The sequence below is a fragment of the Palaemon carinicauda genome, chromosome 12 (genome assembly GCF_036898095.1).
Source record: "Palaemon carinicauda isolate YSFRI2023 chromosome 12, ASM3689809v2, whole genome shotgun sequence".
Lineage (NCBI taxonomy): Eukaryota > Metazoa > Arthropoda > Malacostraca > Decapoda > Palaemonidae > Palaemon > Palaemon carinicauda.
The window spans coordinates 84,357,353-84,378,705 of record NC_090736.1 but is presented as its reverse complement, the minus strand read 5'-3'; the positions used below and the strand labels follow the sequence as shown (position 1 = coordinate 84,378,705).

General features: G+C 34.1%; 1 long non-coding RNA gene across 2 annotated transcripts in view; it reads left to right on the top strand.

The window, feature by feature from the left end:
* The first annotated feature begins 14,717 nt into the window (after positions 1–14,717).
* Positions 14,718–21,353, top strand: part of LOC137650590 (uncharacterized) — a 329,968-nt gene continuing 323,332 nt past the window's right edge. For both annotated transcript variants that reach the window (XR_011045995.1, XR_011045994.1), the window contains exon 1: positions 14,718–14,957. This is a non-coding gene — a long non-coding RNA (uncharacterized lncRNA). The remainder of the gene's footprint in view (positions 14,958–21,353) is intronic.

The following is a 21,353-nucleotide window of genomic DNA, read 5'->3' as shown; positions in this document are numbered from 1 at the left end:
GCTTTATTTGCTACGCGGTATCTAAATACAGCAGAATGTATCACGAATAAAATAGCAATGGAAAAATCAAATCATTGTCAGAATGAGTAAAAGGGTTATCAAAAATTTTAAGCTTTTAAGCGAGAGTGTTTCGCGTGCAAAGATATTTTGTCTTCACTCGATTTGATTATCACTCAATTCCCATTGATAAATTTACTGGGATGAAAAATCATTAAAATTACAGCAAATTCTTAATTTTTGTATAATTGATTTGAAATTGGTTTAATATGTGTGTATATATATATATATATATATATATATATATATATATATATATATATATATATATATATATATATATATATATATATATATATATTTATATATATATATATATATATATATATATATATATATATATATATTAATATTATTATTACTAGCTATGCTACAACCCTAGTTAGAAAAGCAAGATGCTATAAGCCCAAGGCCTCCAATAAGAAGCTGAGTATAGTTGTTCCAGGTCAAATCTGATCTGTTACCCTTCCAAAGATGATAGGCCTCCTGCTTCTCCAAATAAGCACGTCTACAATCATCATTGAACCACGGTTTGTCCTTCACTCGGTACCTTAGCACATGAGAAGGGATACGCCTATCAATTATGTTGACTAGATTAGCATTCAAAGGGACAACAGGATCTACACTATTATATAATTATGACCAATTCAAGCACAAAAGATCATGCAAAATCCCATTCCAGTCTGCTTGGGATTTCATATAAATTTTACTTGAGTATGATATATCAGGGACAGGCTGCTCAGTCTTCACTACTAATGAAATCAAGGCATGATCAGATGTCCCGACTGGAGAACCAACCTTACTAGTTATAACGCCAGGGGAGTCAGTGTATACGAGGTCCAAGCAATTACCAGTCCTGTGAGTAGCTTCATTTATTATTTGCTCACATCCTGATTCCGAGGCAAAGTCTAAAGCTCTTAAGCCATGGCGATCGGTAGGAGAGATAGAATTTAACCACTCCCTATGGTGAGGATTAAAATCACCAATAAAGACAAAAGAAGCCTTTCTATCATCTTCTTGTATCTTAGCCATAATGGTAAGAAGACAATCGAAGATAGAATCATCCATGCCTAGATTCTGGTAAATGGAACAAATAAAAGTTGTTATGCCTGCCACAAAATTTTATTACCTGAATCTCATGACATCCACATTGATAGCAGGACTTAAGAGAAGCAGGGTACTCGGTCCTAATATACACCGCCATTTCCCTGGCCCTAGGGATGGCATCACGTTTCAACATTATTGGCTTCTTAAAACCACTTATAAGGAGCTCAGAGGAGTGCCTCATATTAGAAACCAAAGTTTCTGAGCACGAAAGAATATCATACTGTCTGGACGCAACTGTAAGGTCTTGGATATTTGAATGAAGACCACGAATATTGCAATACAGAAGATGACATTGACTAAATCTAGGACGTACTGGTCCTGGATATCGCTCAATGTATATATATATATATATATATATATATATATATATATATATATATATATATATATATATATATATATATATATATATATATATATATATGTATATATATATACAGTGAAATAAAGAGGTAGAAGAATTTGATATCTTATTGGAGAAAATTTAGATTGATTGATTTGATAATTGACATTGGCGTTATAGAGAAAGAAAGAAAACGTTAAAGGAATTGTAATGTTTTGTTTATAGAAAGGTCAGGATATCAAATGTAAATAAAGAAATGTTTTTGTTGGTGTTAACTCTTATCTTACGACTAACGCTATAAGGTGCAACGACACTTTGGTTCATTTACTATTATTATTATTATTATTATTATTATTATTATTATTATTATTATTATTATTATTAGCAAAGCTACAACCCTAGTTGGAAAAGCAAGATGCTATAAGCCCAAAGGGCTCCAACAAGGAAAAACAGCCCAGTTAGGAAAGGAAATAGGGAAATAAATAAATGATGAGAACAAATCAACAATAAATCCTTTTGAAAACAGTAACGACTTCAAAACAGATATGTCATATCTAACTATAAAAAGACTTAGTTCAACCTGTTAAACATAAAAACATTTGCTGCAAGTTTGAACTTTTGAAGTTCTCCTGATTAAACTACCCGATTAGGAAGATCATTCCACAACTTGGTCACAGCTGGAATAAAACTTCTAGAATACTGTGTAGTATTGAGCCTCATGATGGAGAAGGCCAAGTAAATTCGATATAAGACAAAACTCTGATACTGATCTTATTCAGGGAATATTTTTTGTATATTAGATTTTTTCGTTTAATGTTAATCTATTAACCAGAATCAAAGAAGAGCTAAACAATAATTTTCCTTAAATTTCCCAGCATTTTTTCATGGGTAACGATATAATGAAAATGACAAAATTCTCAGTGTCTTAAACTTCAGCTTTGTGGGACTCAGAAAAGAGAAATGAAATGTGAAGTTCGGGGTCCTCTTGAACAAGAGCATCACATACAGACCTAAGTGACTCTGGACAAATATGAAAGGTGTCATCTTACCCAAGGTCTCACCACTGTAATGATTAAAGAAAAAAAAAAAAAAAAAAAAAAAAAGATTTGGTGATATTTTTGTGCATAAGGAAGTGTTTAAGCAACAGTAGAATCCGTACAACAAAAACAACTGTGGCGGGATGTCGCAAAAACAACCCGCACACCCTTGATCACATTAACTGACAAATGTTTCCTCTGCACAAACTTTCCCCTTATGTTATCAACTGGACTCTTGAACAGAAGGAAAATGAAAACAAAACATAACCTTATTGCTATATTTCTTACAAACTAAAATAAATCAAAGCAAATTAATCACACTTAAACTATTTCTTACAAACTAAACCTAATCATAAACTTGAAGACTAAACATACAATAAACTAACACCATTCAAATGAAAAAACTAACATAACTTAGCATTTACCGCACACCAAAAATAAATGTGTGTGTATATATATATATATATATATATATATATATATATATATATATATATATATATATATATATATATATATATATATATATATATATATATATATATATATATATATATATAATATTACATGTTAACACCGACACAGTCGTCCACACTCTGGCAACTGTCTTTTGCAGCACACTACCACAGCTCTGTGTGGTCAACAGTCCACTGGGTGGCGATTTGCCACAACTACTTCCCTGATTGGGGTCCTGGATATTATCATCATCATCATCATCTCTATCATCATCATCATCAACAGCAATCGGAAGTAAATTCGGTCCGGGTCATCAACAATTATCTAAATCCGAGCAGTCGTGCCAAGTTCCTTATTATAAGCCAGCTCATCAACAATCGATTTCACATTCAAAGAAAATCTCCCCAAAGAAGGAATTACGGCCTGCAAAATAAAGAAATAAAAAAACACTTACGAACGCTCCTAGCTAACTAAACTATCGCACTATAATCAAAGATAAATAATAAACTGTTCCTATCATTCACAATCACGACAAGCAAATATAAACAAAACTGTACTTACTGTTGAAATATATAATCACTTCCAGCATTCAATGGACACAAACCTGACGCTTGCTGCAGTCAAATAAAAAATAATCATTCACCCAAGACATGCACCACTCTCCTAACCTAGCTAAAAACATAAACAAACAAACAACCTCATTTATACCAACAGTCTTTCTCACAACAAACAATCGATACACTAACTCTCTCTCTCTCTCTCTCTCTCTCTCTCTCTCTCTCTCTCTCTCTCTCTCTCTCTCTCTCTCTCTCTCTCTCTCTCTCTCTCCCTGGATTTGGCAAACAAAAAATCAAAGTAAAAATTAGAAAAATTAATCCTCCACACAACAACAATAAAAACAACAACAACAAAAATGTAGCTGTTTCTAGTCATCTGTAGGACAAAGACCTCAGACATATCAATTCATGTCTGATGTTTGTCCAGTGTTAATCACCACGCTGACCAACTGCGTATTGTTGATGGTGGGAAAGTTTCATCTGATCGCTCACAGCAAACCAACCTAGTATGGGTGGCCCTGACTAGTAGAAATTTATAATGACGTTTAAAAAGAAATATGTATGTGCTTGTGACACCTCCGTCCTCCACGTGTCTGTTTTGGCGGCATCAAGTCGAATCTTCGGCCATTCATTTCGAGGAACTCTTATCAGGTGAGAGGTTCTTATCATCCTTCGCTTGCTCTTCCTATTCACCGCAAGCAACGCATCCGCGAAAGAAGAAGAAGAAGAAGAAGAAGAAAATAACTAACGAAACCATCATTACAAAAATGTGCGACAGAAAATTCTGTATTTTATTATTTTTTTTTTTTCCTTTTCTCTTTCTTATCATTAAGGATCCCCTCGTGGCTCTTAGGAATTCTCAAATACGACAATGAAATATTTATGGTGCGTTTTTTTTTTTTTTTTTTTTTTTTTTTTTTTTACATATGTATCCCGATAACTTAAAGTTGGCCGATGAGCACATTTCTTCAAGTTCAACTTCTAGGACCGAAAATATATCGCCCTTCAATAGTTTTTAACTCTTCACTTTTGTATTTTGTAACAAATGAATTCTCTCTTCACTTTATATCCAACAGTACAACCTCATTTATATCTAAAGCTCATAGATTGATAAATTTTCGAAATAACCAACCTATAGATTAAATTGTAGATTATCTTCGATTTAGTTTATGAGACCTACTTTGGGGGAAGGATTAGATTCTTCAGTATATATTCTACATATATTCACGAAGGATCTCAAATCCACATAACGGAAATAGGATTACGCTATTACCTTGAGTTCAATTGGCAATGCGAATTAATTCTGGCAAACCGAGGCCCTAGTTTCCCTATGAATACAATTGAATGGATAAATGATATTATTATTATTATTATTACAGTATTATTATTATTATTTTTTTTACCATTATTATTATTATTATTATTATTATTATTACTATTATTATTATTATTATTATTATTATTATTATTATTATTATTTTCACTATTATTACTATTATTATCAATATAATTATATATTATTATTATTATTATTTTTACTATTATTATTTTATTATTATAATTTTTACTATTATTATTATTATTATTATTATTATTATTATTATTATTATTATCATTATTATTATTATTATGAATAAACAGACACTCATCAAACTATTGACTTTCAAATCAAGCATCCCTCGCATAGAATGACAGTACAAGAAGAAAAGAAGACTTCAGAATGAATAAAAAGACAATAAACAACAAACAAACAAAGGAATAACAACAGGTAAGACTAAAATATGCATTGTTGGCGGAACGTGTATTCCATTAAAGTAAATGACAGCGCTTATGGGGTCCATCTGAGAGACCATACAAACACGTAAATTAATTTTGAAAATATACAATTGTTAAAAAATTGCTGTAATAAAACGTTAAAAATCCTGGAATAAATGTTGCCAGGTATTTGCCGTTTTAAAAACGGATATATTGACGTAAAGGAGTGATATTACGGTCACCAAGCCGTAAAATATAAAAACAAAGTAGGTTTTAAAATACAGTCGCCTGTATTTTACTGAAATACGGTTGAGAATTGTATATTTTTACGGAATTTTTTCGATTAGAACTACGGTTTTTTTTTTAACAGTGCAATAAAGAATTAATTCTCTTCCTTAATGATTCATTGGCAACTTAAGAAACAGAAGAAAGTTTTGTTCTTTCACTTTTCTGTTTGCGCTGTTTCTATCACAACTTTGTATCCTGTCATGAATCCTTCATAATTAGAAGAGAATATCCTGAACTTTGATCACTAGAGGTTTTATACAATTTATTTACCACGTAACTATATCAATCAGGTACAGCTAGGTCTATATCTATCGTCTATATCTATCGTCTGCTCACACTTGTATGGATTTATTTAACCGTCGGAAACTTGCGTAACCTGTTTTATTACACGTTCCATAAAGGCTTCTTTAATCTAGATAACAACAACAACAACAATCATCCCCTATATAATAAAGAGCAAGTATCTAGCTATATACATGAATATATTTCCTTATTGTCGCTCTAAGGGGCAGGGGTAGAGGGATTAATCATACCCTGGTGAGATAGGTTACCCTATGAGGCACACTTTGAGACCACAATCTCCCACAAATTGTCGAAACTTTGGTGTTGTAGTTAGGAAAAGGGATGAATTTGTGAGTGTTTCTCTTTTTTAACCGGTTCTATATAATAATAATAATAATAATAATAATAATAATAATAATAATAATAATAATAATAATAATAATAATAATAATAATAATAATAATCCTTCTTGCAATGCTACTCTGAAATTGTAGAGGCGTTGTGGTAACCTCAAAGTACAGTACGTTGGGCACGGAGTTGATACCTGAGTCAAGGCGTTGACATCTCAAATCAAGTCTACAAATATAATCGAGATTTACCGCCAAAGTCGTCAGGGTTAACAAAACCGATTGATATTGTCCGACTTAGTGATGATAACTGAATGTAGGTCATTGAGACAGGTGTAAACTTTTTTTATCACTTGTCAAATCGATTTACTTTATGTAGAAGTTATTGTTTATCCTGGTCTGAAATACGATAATATGAAGTTAGTTTTACGATTTAAGAAATACGATTTAGCGTTACCTTGCCAAGAGTGAAGCCAGGTTTTGAAGCAAACACTGAGTTGAGACTTAGTCTCAGGGTAAGCTATGGATAAGGCAGTCTAGGGTTGGACGATTAACTCACCTGCCAGGTAAGTACGTAAAGATACTAATCATACGATTGGTGAGGAACCTTAGGCTTGAGTACCTTAGGTTCTGCGGTGTTCTTGCGTTTGTTTCGCGTTAAAAGTGTGTTTTTTTTTTTCAGTCCTAACTTTTGAAATTTTATACCCGGGCTATCCCGAAGAACTACAAAAGCTCCTTATGTCAGTCTTACGGAAGTGAAAGTGCGAAGAAGATTCCCAAATGCGCTGAAAGTGAAGAGGAACGCCGGCGAGGCTGTGCGCAGACTGGGATGGAGGAGGCCAGCGTCAGTTGTAAATGAAGTGTCATCTCCGGTGTAATCAACGGGATAGGGAACAAACTGGAATAGTCTCTCTCTCTCTCTCAGGACATATACTCTATCGGAACTGATTCGCGATATTTTCTGGAAATAAGAGAAAGGAAAGAACAGCATTGGCAAAAGAGACAGAAGGAACCATATTAAAATGAATAACGAAAACTTGGCAAACAAACAGTTGGTATTTTAGAGCGTTAATTCAAAAAGCAAGGATTAGTTGAATGATATAAGATAATAACCCTGAGATCCTATTTTGACGTTCGGTCTTGTATTTTGCTTAGAATTCCCATTTCATAATGAATTATCGGGCCTCTTAAATTAGTTAATATTCTGTCCAGCTATAGAAAGAATTAAGCCTAGTTATTTGTAGATTCCAGAATTTCAGGTGTAGAAAACGTGCATATTGGGGAGACAGGGGGGTTGTACTTGTTAAAGATGTTGTGTATGAACGTAAATTCAATATAATTTCATATTTCATTAAAATGATCCTAATTTAGTTTAAACATTTAGAGAGTTTTTAGGATGTCTGACTTATTCTTGAATTTGTTTACCGTGTTTACTATTCAGTATATCCGCTGGAAATCTGTTCCACGTATTTTCTATTTCGCTTTTAAAGAAATCATCACATTGAGCGGTGTTGTATCTTTTCAAATTCAGTTTATATCAGAGAGAGAGAGAGAGAGAGAGAGAGAGAGAGAGAGAGAGAGAGAGAGAGAGAGAGAGGGGCGGGGGGGGGGACTCCTAGCTTGTTTTTACGAACGATATTTCAGCAGGGAAAAAATATATTGCCAAACTAATTAACAAAAAATTGATTATTTATTTCAAGAAGTTGTTCGCAAGAATGGTATAGCAAATAAAACAACAAATATACCATATGATTATAAATAAAAATTATCATAATGAATTAAGAACATATGTAATTATATTGAACTTACGTTAATATTCAATTTTGCCCCACCATCACAACCTTGCAACTAACAAGTACCCCCTCCCCCAACCCTGTCTCCCTGCACCCTAACAACCAAATATGCAATTTTGCCCTTTTGGAATATTCAACTCCGTTTAGCTCTCCCTGAATAATCGCTAACCGGTTCGATCCGGTACATTTGACAATTTAAAACCATTTTTGTATTATTCACATCGCTTCAGAATTCTTGCAATTTTTTTTTTTTTTTTTTTTTTTTTTTTTTTTGCATCGTGTGAATTACATAAAACACTTATTATGACTGATACATAATAAATCTTTACAGGCAAAGAATCTATTGCAGTGAGTGAATTACCTACAGTAGAGAGGACGCTTTTCAAGAGAAATGTAATATTTTTACACCATTTCGCAATTTACAAAAAAGTATTACAAATGTTTTTAGATATTCCTGCGAAGTTCTTAGCATATTTTTGACAGGATTCAATATCATTTGTCATCTTGCTATTGTACATGCACGTGTTTCTGTCTGTGCGTATGTTTGTGTCTTTGTGTGAGTATTAATTATTCCAGTAGGTTTTTTCATTCTTCATTATTGCAAGTAAAGATTCCTTTATCATCCTCAGCAGGATTTAAAAATTGGCCAAAGTTGAAGGAATGGATGCCCTACGTACTGCGTGTTTTTACTAAACCGTATATACAAGTATATATTGTCTTCTTTCGACCTTATTAATTCCACTGTATTGCAAGTATATATATATATATATATATATATATATATATATATATATATATATATATATATATATATATATATATATATATATATATATATATAATTACTAGCAAAGCTACAACCTTAGTTGGAAAAGGAGGATGCTACATGCCCAAGGGCTCCAACATAGAAAGAATAGCCCAAGGTCCAGGGAAGAATGGAAATAAGGAAATAAATAAACCACAAGAGAAGGAGAGAAGTACTGAACAATTAATGTAAAATATTCTAAGAACAGTAACAATATTATAACAGATCTTTCGTGTATAAACTATAAAAAGAGATTTATGTCAGCCTATTCAACATTTGTTCCAAGTTTGTACTTCTGAAGGTCCACCATTTCAACTACCTGATTAGGAGGATAATTTCATAGCTTAGTCACAGCTGGAGTAAAACTTCTAGAATACTAAGTATTACTGAGCCTCATGATATATATATATATATATATATATATATATATATATATATATATATATATATATATATATATATATATATATATACAGTATATATACAGTACATATATATATATATATATATATATATATATATATATATATATATATATATATATATATATATTTATATATATATATATATATATATATATATATATATATATATATATATATAGTTACAAACTAAGCTACAACCATATTTTGAAAAGCAGAATGTTGTCAGCCCAACGGCTCCAACAAGGAAAAATGCCCCTGTGAGGAGAGAAAACAAGAAAATAAATAAACTTCAATTGAAGTAATGAAGAACCAAAATAAGATCAATTAAGAACAGTAGAAACATTAAATTAGATCTTTCATATATAAACTATAACAAATTAAATAAACAAGAGGAAGTAAAATAAGATGACATAGTGTGCCTGAGTGTATATAGAGTATACTGTACATAAAGTGTGTGGTATTTAAAATTCTACACATGCCAATTGTTTTTATCTAATGTTTTTTTTTCACGTTGAACAGTCTAACATAAGTCTTTTATAGTTTATATATGAAATATTTGTTTTAATTTTGCTTCTATTTTTCCCTGTTGGAGCCCTTGGGCTTACAGCATCTTGCTTTTCCAACTAGGGTAGTAGCTTGGCTAGTAATAATAATAATAATAATAATAATAATAATAATAATAATAATAATAATAATAATAATAATAATACTGTTTTTTAAATATTTTGTTTTAATTGTTCATTACGTCTCATATCGTTTGTTTATTTCCTCATTTCCTTTCCTCACTGGGCTATTCTTCCGGACCTCTTGGGCTGATAGCATCTTGCTTTTCCAACCAGGGTTGTAGCTTAGCTAGTAGTAATGATAATATTATTTAGTGAGGCCCAAAATGACTCCAGCATTCAAATAAAATACTGTTTATAGTATGGAATGATTCCTTTTATTCCAAACAATAAAAACAAGAAATAAAAGATTCACCGGAATCACCCCGAAGCAAATCCGGAAATTCAGTATTCGCCTTTTTTCGCGTTGCGAATTCACGTCTGACCTTTGGCAAAGGTATTCTGTTTGCATGGAAGCGATTTATGTGTTTGATATCTAATATAGATTTCTTTTCCAAAGGACTTTAATGTACAATTGTGTTGCGTTATTCAAGTTCACTTCCTTCCAGAAGACTCTCAATATGAATTCGGTATTTTCTTAAGATTTGTTTCCGTAATATTTAATAGGTTTTGCTGGTATAGATAGATAGATAGACAGATTAGAATTAATAATTTGGGTTATTTTTCCATTTCTAGGGCCGAGGAGACCATTCAGTATCGATGTGCAATAGGAATATGATATATAACATAGAGAGGTTTGAAAGAAATGAAGAGGTAGCATAGGTAGAGTAGAAAGCTAGAAAGTTGGTTGTTGTGGCCTATTGAAAACGGCCCTGCTTGGTACTCGCCGAACTGGGGTTCGAGTCCCGCTCAAGTACGATAGTTTCCCGTAGTGTCTGCAACCTCACCATTCTTGTGAGCTATGGATGGTAAGTAGTTTGTGGGAAGCTATATGTCTACCTGCTGAGTCCTCAGCAGCCATTGCATGGCCCTCCTTGATCCTAGTTTGAGTGGAGACGGGCTTGGGAGCTGATCATATGGTCGGTCCTTTAGGGCATTATCCTGCTAGGTAGGTCATTGTCACTGTCCCTTGCCTCTGCCATTCATGGACGGCCTTTAAACTCTGGGACATAATGACTGCAAAATCTTTCAAGCAATGCCTACAATAGGTGCCAGCGTTAGGTCCTATACCGGCACCACTCCCTCCCCCCCCCCCCACACCCTCTCTCTCTCTCTCTTACTGAGAGATTTTTGTTTATGTCATTTCACCCCTGTTTTATCAATGCATAAATCAAGTTATTTTCTCAATCTCCCGTTCCCCTGAAAGTGACGTCAATTTCAACTAAGGCCAATGCATTCAGAGAGGGCAAGAACACGAGTTGATCTCCAGTTTTAATCAACTGTTGAAGGTATTCTTGCATTCACAGAGGATTTCATTAATCATAACACGAATAATCCCATGTTGAGTTCTATTTGCTTAATTCTCCTCTTAGATTTATATATATTTTCTCTTACAATGAATACCATTCTTCTTTTGTAATAATTGTAAATATTCCATACATTCTTCGAAATAAATATGTCCAATAAACTTGCTATAACGAATGTGCAAATACTCTTTTATATGTCAATTACGTGTGAATTTCAAAATTGATTTAATCTGTAGTTATTTCGATTTGACCAAAGTCACAGCCAATGGGAATGTCAAAATGTTGATTGATTAATAGTGAAGGTGAAGTTTGTCTGCTACTAGAAGGTAAGAGTTTTTAGGTGGTTTTACGTATCTGTTGGGAGAGAGAGAGAGAGAGAGAGAGAGAGAGAGAGAGAGAGAGAGAGAGAGAGAGAGAGAGAGAGAGAGATAGTTAAAAAGCATGAAAAGAGGCAAAATAACAGGAGAAGGCCTAACAATTGATTTAGTAATAGATAGAGGAGATTTCATAGCTGTAGAACTGCAACTTGAACTTTACACAAAATGTCTCCAAGAATGCTCTATACCTAAAGCTTGGAAAAACTTTATCATTATACTAATTCACAAAAGACCTGAAAATTACCGCCTTATAAGTTTACTCGCAGAAATGTATGAAATATTTATAAAGATAATATCAAGCCGAATAGAAAAACAGCACGATTTTAATCGACCAAGAGAGTAGGCAGTATTTAGAAATGGTATTCAATAACTGACCACATCCATATAATTAACCAGCTAATGGAAAAATCAACAGAGTATAATAAACTACTGTGTATGGCTATGAAAAATTATTCTAATCTGTCAAAACTTCAGTAGTAATGAAACTCCTTCCAAGGCAAGGAACAGATGAATCTCACATTAGAACATTTGAAGATATCTTAATGGGATGTATAACAATCCTAAAGCTAAATAAAGATATTGAGAAAATGCTGATCGCGAAAGGAGCTACACAGGGAGTTATTCACAGAGTGCCTAGGAGTTTTTAGTAAATTTTGAAAGGAAAAATGTAGGAATTGATATTAATGGGCAAAACCTTAACAATTTAAGATTTGCAGATGACTTAGTTGTGTTTAGTGAATTATGGGAGGAATTGCAAAAGATTGTAGAAGATTTGAATAGAGAAATCAGAAATGTAGATTTCAAAATCAATATGGGTAAAACTAAGACAATGTCCAATGAAAATGCAGAGAGACTACCATAGATATACAATAGATGCCGTATGAACCGAGCCGGCATACGTGTTGATGGCCAATATGTGTCTCACAGCATCTATTGCATGATATCTATAAGAGGCAAGAAATAACAGTTATTGGCGAACCCCTAGATATTTTTAATGAATACATATTTAAGACAGAAAGTAAGTGTTTCCCCAAGACATGAGACCGAAATTTAAAGATGAATAAGTATGGGAGGGAGAGTTTTTTTGGTAAAGAAAATGAGATTATGAAAATTAAAATGCCACTTTCTCTAAAGAGAAGAGTATTTAATCAGATGGTCCTACCAGCATTAACTTATGTATCAGAAACTTGGAGCCTTACTAAAGCCTTAGAGCATAAGCTAGTTATAACTGAAACAGATATTGAAAGAATATTGATGGGAATAACACTAAATAACAGAAAAAGAGTGATATGGATATGAGAGCAAACTAAAGTAAAAGATATTTTAATAACCTGAAAGAAAAAGAAATGGACATTGATAGGCCATATAATGAGAGTCACAGATAATAGATAGACACTAAGAATAACCGATTGGGTCCTTAGAGATTGCAAAATATGCAGAAAAATGAAGAGAAGACGTTGGATGACGAGCTAAGAAAATTTGTGCATAGAAAAACCATAAACAGACGCAAGTGGAGGGACTTGTCTAAGGCCTTTGTTCTACAGTGGACTAGTAGCGGCTGCTGATGATGATAATGATATTAAACACACACACACACACACACACACACACACACACACACACACACACACACACATATATATATATATATATATATATATATATATATATATATATATATATATATATATATATAATATATATATATATATATATACGCACACATGAGTAAACATATGTGAGGGCTCTGAAAAATGTAACAGCTGTCAGTATATGATTGCAAGGCGCGTACCGATGAATCTTATTTTAATTATAATTTCCGTCTGATAGCATTACGTAAATGGAATCAGATATGTAAGGGAGACTAAAGTCTGCTGACTGAGTAAAGTTGAATAGATTGCCGGAGCAACGGTGTCTCCACATTTCTGTAATTATGATTCTTTTTTTTTCAGCATTTAGACACGAGTTTAATGTTCATCAAATCACTGTGCGGTCTTTCTCGTGGTTCTATCGCTGAGGTGTGACTTTAGAGTCATTATTCCTCCAAGGTTATTTGTGATAGAAAAACTGAGAGAGATATAGGCCTATGTATAGACTAATTAGAGGTTGGTTCAATTGAGAGAGAGAGAGAGAGAGAGAGAGAGAGAGAGAGAGAGAGAGAGAGAGAGAGAGAGAGAGAGAGAGAGAGAGCAATTTAACAAGTTTAAAACATAACTAGAAATGCATTCTGATAGTAAAGACCTCCGCCATGGCAGCTTATTTCTCGAGGTTAGGGTTAATTCGGTCGACCCCTTGTTCGATCTTGATCTTTGACATAGGACTTTCCAAAATTTAATCACTCCAACATCTCAACATAAAAATTAATCCCTGAAAGTTTCACTGCACTATGGGTAATATTGTGGCCAGGAAGTTGGCCACAAACTAACAAGTAGCCTAACAACCACGGGTAAAAACAAAACTTCCTCCTGACTTTGTTGGTGGAGGGAAAGAAGAGACGGCAAATAGGATTTTAAAGAAATAATTTCATACAACTAAAGTAAGGATGAGTGATTTCATAATGGACCAGCTGAATTTAGTCCATTTCTATGAGCATCAAGATTCATGCCTTGAGTCAATTTCAAAATCAAATGGAAACCCATGCACAATGACAGTGCATATCTTCTTAACTATAAAGATATAACTAGATTAAATCATATACAAAGTTATTGGTTTTATATATATATGAAAATACTAATAAATATTGTATTCAAAACTTTGTTTCCACAACATGAAACATAAATAAAGCAAAGTTCCTAGTCTTGAGAATCTGAGATGTGAACTTGTGAGCAGTGTTGCCAGATAAAAAAAATATCAACCGTACTTTTCAAACTATGTGGGCGTTTTTTTTTTATCAGACTTGACACAGATCTATGCTAAACCACGAATAAAACAAAATTTAGCATAAGAAAAAAATTCTCTAATGGGTTTTCTATTTTGACTTGAGTTCATATGTTTATTTCGATGTTTCTCTGGTGAATTTGGGATCTCGCAAACTGCATGGCAACGCTGTTTGTCTGTAACCAATAGCCATGTCTAACAAAGTTGTCATAGTTAATTGTGTTATCTTGGTGAAGTGGGTTTGCTTATCGAAGACAGTAATTTGGTCTTGCATGAGACGGAAATAATCACGCATAAACAACTGAAGGATCACTAATTGTTTAACGACAAAGAATGTCTCTAATACTTGCTATATACGGCTTTAAACAAATTAATTAATTTTTAAGTCTGCCAGGAAGCTTCCCTTCCCTATGGCAGATCAGGTGAGTACGAGTCAAAACCTTGGTTTATTTCGACAAGACATTACAATATCCATTATTAATCTCGGAATTGAGTAATTTAGTAAATGGTAAGGTAGGCTAAATGTCTAGGAGAAGGCCGCACCCGTTTTTCAAGTTTAACGACGAAAAACGGCAAAAATCAACCTGATTTTTGTTGCACAGTGCATAGAAACATGAAGAAATGAATAAAAAAGAAACTAAGACTTAACTCTTACACACAAAATGTAAGCATAAACCTACTACTACAATTATGGGGGACCCCAGTGGGAAGCGGGGTTTTTGGGTGGGGGGAGGAGGAGAAAAGTGATTTTTCGGGGCACTAACGAACCTAATACAACCAACTAACCTACCCTGGGGGGCCTGTACCCCTACCTAGACCTACCGGGGGGGGGGGGGCTCCGCCCCCCTTGTGACCCCCCCCCTTAAGGCCACAGTGATTTTCAGGGCACCACCGAACCTAATACACCCACCTAACCTAGCCTAATAGCCCTGTATCCCTACCGGGGGGGGGGGGGGGGAGGGGCTCCGCCCCCCCCCCCTACGACCCCCCCTTAAGGACACTACCTAACACATCCATCAAACCAAATCCAAAGTGATGGTACTGCTGTATACATCGTTATACTATCACCATTATAATATACTCCATAAATTAATGAAGCGTACCTTAACCTGTTGGTTGATAAAGATGTGCTGCTGCTTTGAGGAAAACGTGAAGCCGTTGCGAAGGTTCCCTGACATGCAGGACAATTTTTATTTTGTAAAATTAAATTGTGTCTCTGGCACAAATCCACTAGTTTTTCAATATAACCCCGAATAAATTAGAACAAATTCATTGTAACTTAGGAAACAGTCAGGACAAGAAGATGGAATTTCAACTTCTTGTGCAACATGAGATGACATGCTTGCTATGGCCTCCATGTCTAAGAACGAAATGAAATGCCTGGGTAAGATAATGTATTGTCGCGCTGTTGTATTGTCGCGCTGTGATTTGCCAAACATGTATGACGTTATAGTGGATAGGCGCTGTGATTGGCCAAACGTGTAAGACTTCATAGTGGACTAGTTTGTCTGCGGATTATAGTGGTTACAGGGCTCATTTGAGCAAAAACAAGACTCAGTCAACAATAACAACAGACTTAGAAAAATCTGGGAGGAAGACAAGAGTAGCGTGAGTTTGATCGTCGATATTTCGACTATTATTGATTTTCACTAAATTATCTCACTGGTATACCATTATTTACATACATTCCTACACATTCTAGTAAAAATAAATTGAATATCACTGATATCTTCATGCGGCCCTCTCCTAGACATTAACCAATGGTAATTCTATACAATAGCTCCGCCACTAAAATTTTGATATTTTTTTCTGATGAATTACGTTGAGCTTTATCCAAAGCTGCCTTTTTTTTTCTTTTTTTTCTTTTTTTCTTTTAGGACGAACAGTATTTCTACCCTATTTGTTAACCACTCTAATCTAGGGGGACCCGCAGTGGGTAACCGGGGTTTTTTGGGTGGGGTATGAATTAAAGAATTCGTTTTAACATACGAATAATGGCACTGTTGGCATATGTAGAATTAGCAATAAATAAGGCCACCAGCTAATGTAAACAAACGACCTAACCTAACCGGTTTTATTTTACAGCAACTTAATGTTCGTCTCATGATTTTAATCATCATATATCAATTAATCATTACTAGTTCGTTAGGTTTCACGATTAAATCTGATGCGGTTGGTCAAAATAAAAAATGTTGGGTATATATATGATACTCTAATTTCTAGCGAAACTGGAATTCGCTATAAGAAATGGACGATTGCTGGCTAGTTTGGTATTTTTCTTTATATGTTTAATAGGGTCTGGGGCATAATAACTTGCATATCGGGGTTTCATTGTAGTGTATTACAGGGCAATGTAACTTAGGAAAACAACTACTTTTTCTTATAGAAAAAATTACGCTCTTCGAAAATGACTAGTTTCAGAAATATATATACATCTATATCCTCCGATAATGGGGGACCCCCAGTGGGAACTCGGGGTTTTGGGTGGGGAAAATATACTGGGGAATCGATATATAAATGTAAAACAAGCCTTTTTTTCTCTATACATTACCTTCTTGTATGTATTATAACCGGAGGAAAATACAAAACAGTATAACTGGGTAAACTTTGGAGGAACCGTTGCAAAGATTATTTCATGAAAAAATAGAGTAACCAGTGCTGCCAACGTCTGATGTAGATCAAATGTTAGCATTCCATGCTAACATTATCACCCATTTGTACGTTCGTTCGTGCATACTAGTTTTCGGTCTGCGCAAATATCACTCCCCCTGTGCAGAAGCTTCCCCCACCCCAATTATTATCGTATTATCATCTCATTTTATATTCCCATTCAATATTATTTATCATACATTCCATTTTATCTTCCTATATTGGGTTTATTTTTTTGGTTATTTCCTTTTCTCTCCCCGGTTTCACATAAATACTTGCTCTGGACTAGTTTCCCTATCCAAGTCATTCACGGTAAAATCATCTCATTTTATATTCCCATTCAATATTATTTATTATTCATTCCATTTTATCTTCCTATATTGTTTTTATTTCTTTTCTTTTGTTATTTCCTTTTCACTCTTCTGTTTCACATAAATTCTTTCTCTGGACTAGTTTCCATATTTAGTTCATTCATGTTTACCCGCTAGTATCCTTTGTTTTTCCCTTAACCAATCACCAACCGATGCCTATCCAAAGTTTGCACAAGGGGGTTGCCTACAGATATTTCCCTATCCGCCTTTCCTTTATCTCTTTGAGTCGTGTGTTCATGCCCCTTCCTCCAACCCCTTTTGTGTTGTAACCTTTGACCCAGTAAGGTGTGCGTCATTTCAAGTGAGATTTATTATGTCGTATTTTTCAATGGAGGAAGTTATAGAAACTTGTAACGGCTGCAGTATTCCGTACCTAAAATCAGTGGCTAAATTCCATGGTGATTTTTATGATTCTTCAGTCAATGTTGATTATTTCCATAAATCACACAACGTAATTCCTCAGCGTTTACAGTGCCCCAAGTCCCGTTCTCTTTTACCGTATAGGAAAGACATTCACGTGTTTTATTGTAATACTGAATCCATCATACCTAAAACTAAGAAGAAACGTCGTTGTGGTTATACCGTTACTTCCTATAAAGGTACATTTTTGGGGAAAAGTCGTCTACGAGTTAATCCGTCAGTCTCACCCTCCCGTGACCCACAAGTTTTGTCGTTTTCTTCATAAAAGTAAGTCATTCCTCAATAGTCTTTATATGTGTTTTGTGACCGGGGTACTTCTAGGCCAGGTTAGGTGGGTTTGTTAGGTTCTGTGCCCTTTTTGTACTTTTTATATATTGTGTAATAGTTATATGGAAGAATTATTTAAAATACGTGTGGAAATATTTAGCATTTCTACCGCTAGTAATGTCATCGTGTCGTTGGTAACTCTGTGTACCATTCGTCATCGTTGGTAGCACTGTGAATCATTGGTAACGTTGCTAATGTTATCGTTCTCAGTACAACGTTGAACAAGTGCTTATGTTTAAATATTTTAACACAACATATATGTCAACAGTGATAATATTTAACCATTTTAACAGAAAATATATGTTTTCCTGTAGGAAACATCGTGATTTAACCGTTTTTCACCTTCATTTCATCCGTAATAACATCAACCAATTCGTCAACTTGAAGTTAGTCGGATTGGTTGATCTGTTTGATTCCGGTTGAAATGAAGGTCAAATTCTGTTAAATCACGTTATTTACTACAGGAAATCATATATTTTCTGTTCGAAATCACACCCTGTAATACAATACAAATTTACCCATATCGGTTTATTAAAATGTGGGTTTTATTGTAGTGTATTACAGGGCAATATAACCTAGGAAAAAAACTACTTGTTCTTATAGAAAAAATTACGCTCTCTTCGAAAATGACACTCGTTCCCGTCGCAAATGAATAGTTTCAGAAATATATATATACATCTATATCCTACGATAATGGGGGACCCCCAGTGGGAACTTGGGGTTTTGGGTGGGGAAAACATACTGGGGAAACGATATATAACCGTAAAACAAGCCTTTTCTTCTCTATACATTACCTTCTTGAAATTATGATAATCAGAGGAAAATACAAAACAGTATATCTGGATAAAATTTGGAGGCGCCGTTGCAAAGATTGTGTCATGAAAAAATACAGTAACTAGTGCTGCCAACGTCTGATGTAGATCAAATGTTAACATTCCATGCTAACATTAGCACCCGTACGTTAGTCTATTCGTGCATTCCAGTTTTCGTCCTGCGCAGAAAACCCGCCCCCCTGCGCAGAAGCTTTTCCCCTACCTCTTACTCGTTTTATTATCCAATACCTTTTATAATCATCTCATTTTATATTCCCATTAAATATTTTTTTATCATACATTCCATTTTATCTTCCTATATTGGGTTTATTTCTTTTGTTATTTATTTTTCACTCCCCGGTTTCACATGAATACTTCCTCTGGACTAGTTTCCCTATCCAGTTCGTTCATGTTAAAACCATCTCATTTTATATTTCCTTTCAATATTATTTATCATTCATTCCATTTTACCTTCCTATATTGTTTTTATTTCTTTGGTTATTTCCTTTTCACTCCCCGCTTTCACATAATACTTTCTCTGGACTAGTTTCCCTATCCAGTTCATTTATGTTTACCCTCTATACTCCGTTGTTTTTCTGTTAACCAATCACGAACCGATACGTATTCAAAGTTTACTCAAGGGGGTTGACAACTGATATTTCCCTACCCCCTTCCTTTGTCTCTTTAAGTGGTCTCTTCATGCCCCTTCCGCCAAATCCTTTTCCCTCGTAACCTTTGTCCGTGTAAGGTGTCCGTCATTTCAAGTGAGATTTATTTTTTCGTGTTTTACGATGGAGGAAGTTATAGATACTTGTAGTGGCTGCAGTATTCCGTTCCTAAAATCATTTGCTAAATTCCATGGTGATTTTTATGATTCTTCAGCCAATGTTGATAATTTCCTGAAATCACACAATGTAATTCCTCAATGCTTACAGTGCCCCAAGTGTAGTTCCCCCCTATCTTACAGGAAAGACATTCACGTGTTTTATTGTAATACCGAATCCACCATATCTAAAACCAAAAAGAAACGTCGTTGTGGTTATACCGGTACTTCCTATAAAGGTACATTTTTGGGGAAAAAGTCGTTTACCCCATGGAAGATAATATTATTTGCAAAAGGTAAGTCATTCCTCAATAGTCATTATATGTGTTTTTAGGTGGGTTTGTTAGGTTCTGTGCCCTTTTTTTACTTCTTTTATATTGTGTAAAACTTTTATGGAAAAATTATTTAAAATTCGTATGGAAATAACTATCATTACTATCGATAGTAATGTCACCGTACCGTTGGTAACTCTGTGTATCATTCGTAACATGGAGAATTTTACCTCTCTCGGTAAATACCTGAGGTTTGTGACCTGTCATACTACTAGGTTAGGTTAGGTGGGTTTGTTAGGTTCTGTGCCCTTTTTGTACTTTTTATATATTGTGTAAATCTTATATGGACAAATTCTTTAAAATACATATGGAAATATCTAGCATTGCTATTGCTAGTAATACCATTGTACCGTTGGTAACCCTGTGTACCATTCGTCATCGTCGGTAACACTGTACCATTGGTAACGTTGCTAATGTTATCGTTCTCTGTAAATGTCACCGTTAAACAAGTCCTTATATTTAAATAGTTTAACATAATGTATATGGCAGCAGTGATTTTACTTAACCATTTTAACAGAAAATATATGTTTTCCTGTAGGAAATAACGTGATTTAACCGGTTTTCACCTCATTTCATCCGTAATAACATCAACCAATTCGGCAACTTAAAGTTATCCGAATTGGTTGATCTGTTTGATTACGGTTGAAATGAAGGTCAAATTCGGTTAAATCACGTCATTTACTATAGGAAAACATATATTTTCTGTTCGAAATCACACCCTGTAATACAATACAAATTTACCAAAATGTGATGTACAGTATATTTTACACTCTGAAGAACATTGTTTACATTTGAGAGACTGAAGGAGACTTATTGCGCATGCGTTTTTTCCCATGTTTTGGGGAGCTTTCTGGGTATTTACAATGACGTATTTGTCAGGTGATTTTTTTTTTTAAAACAAATAACAGCTTACAAGTACTTCTTCATAAGTTCCTGGATGTTGTTCTACAACAGCCATTTTTTCCCACCTTCACCTTCAATTTTAAGTTAACCAGTATCTCGTAAAGACGTCTCCAAGAGTGAACTTGAGGGAAGCACATCAATCTTTAAAGATTTAGTGTAATTTCATTTATGTTGGCAATTG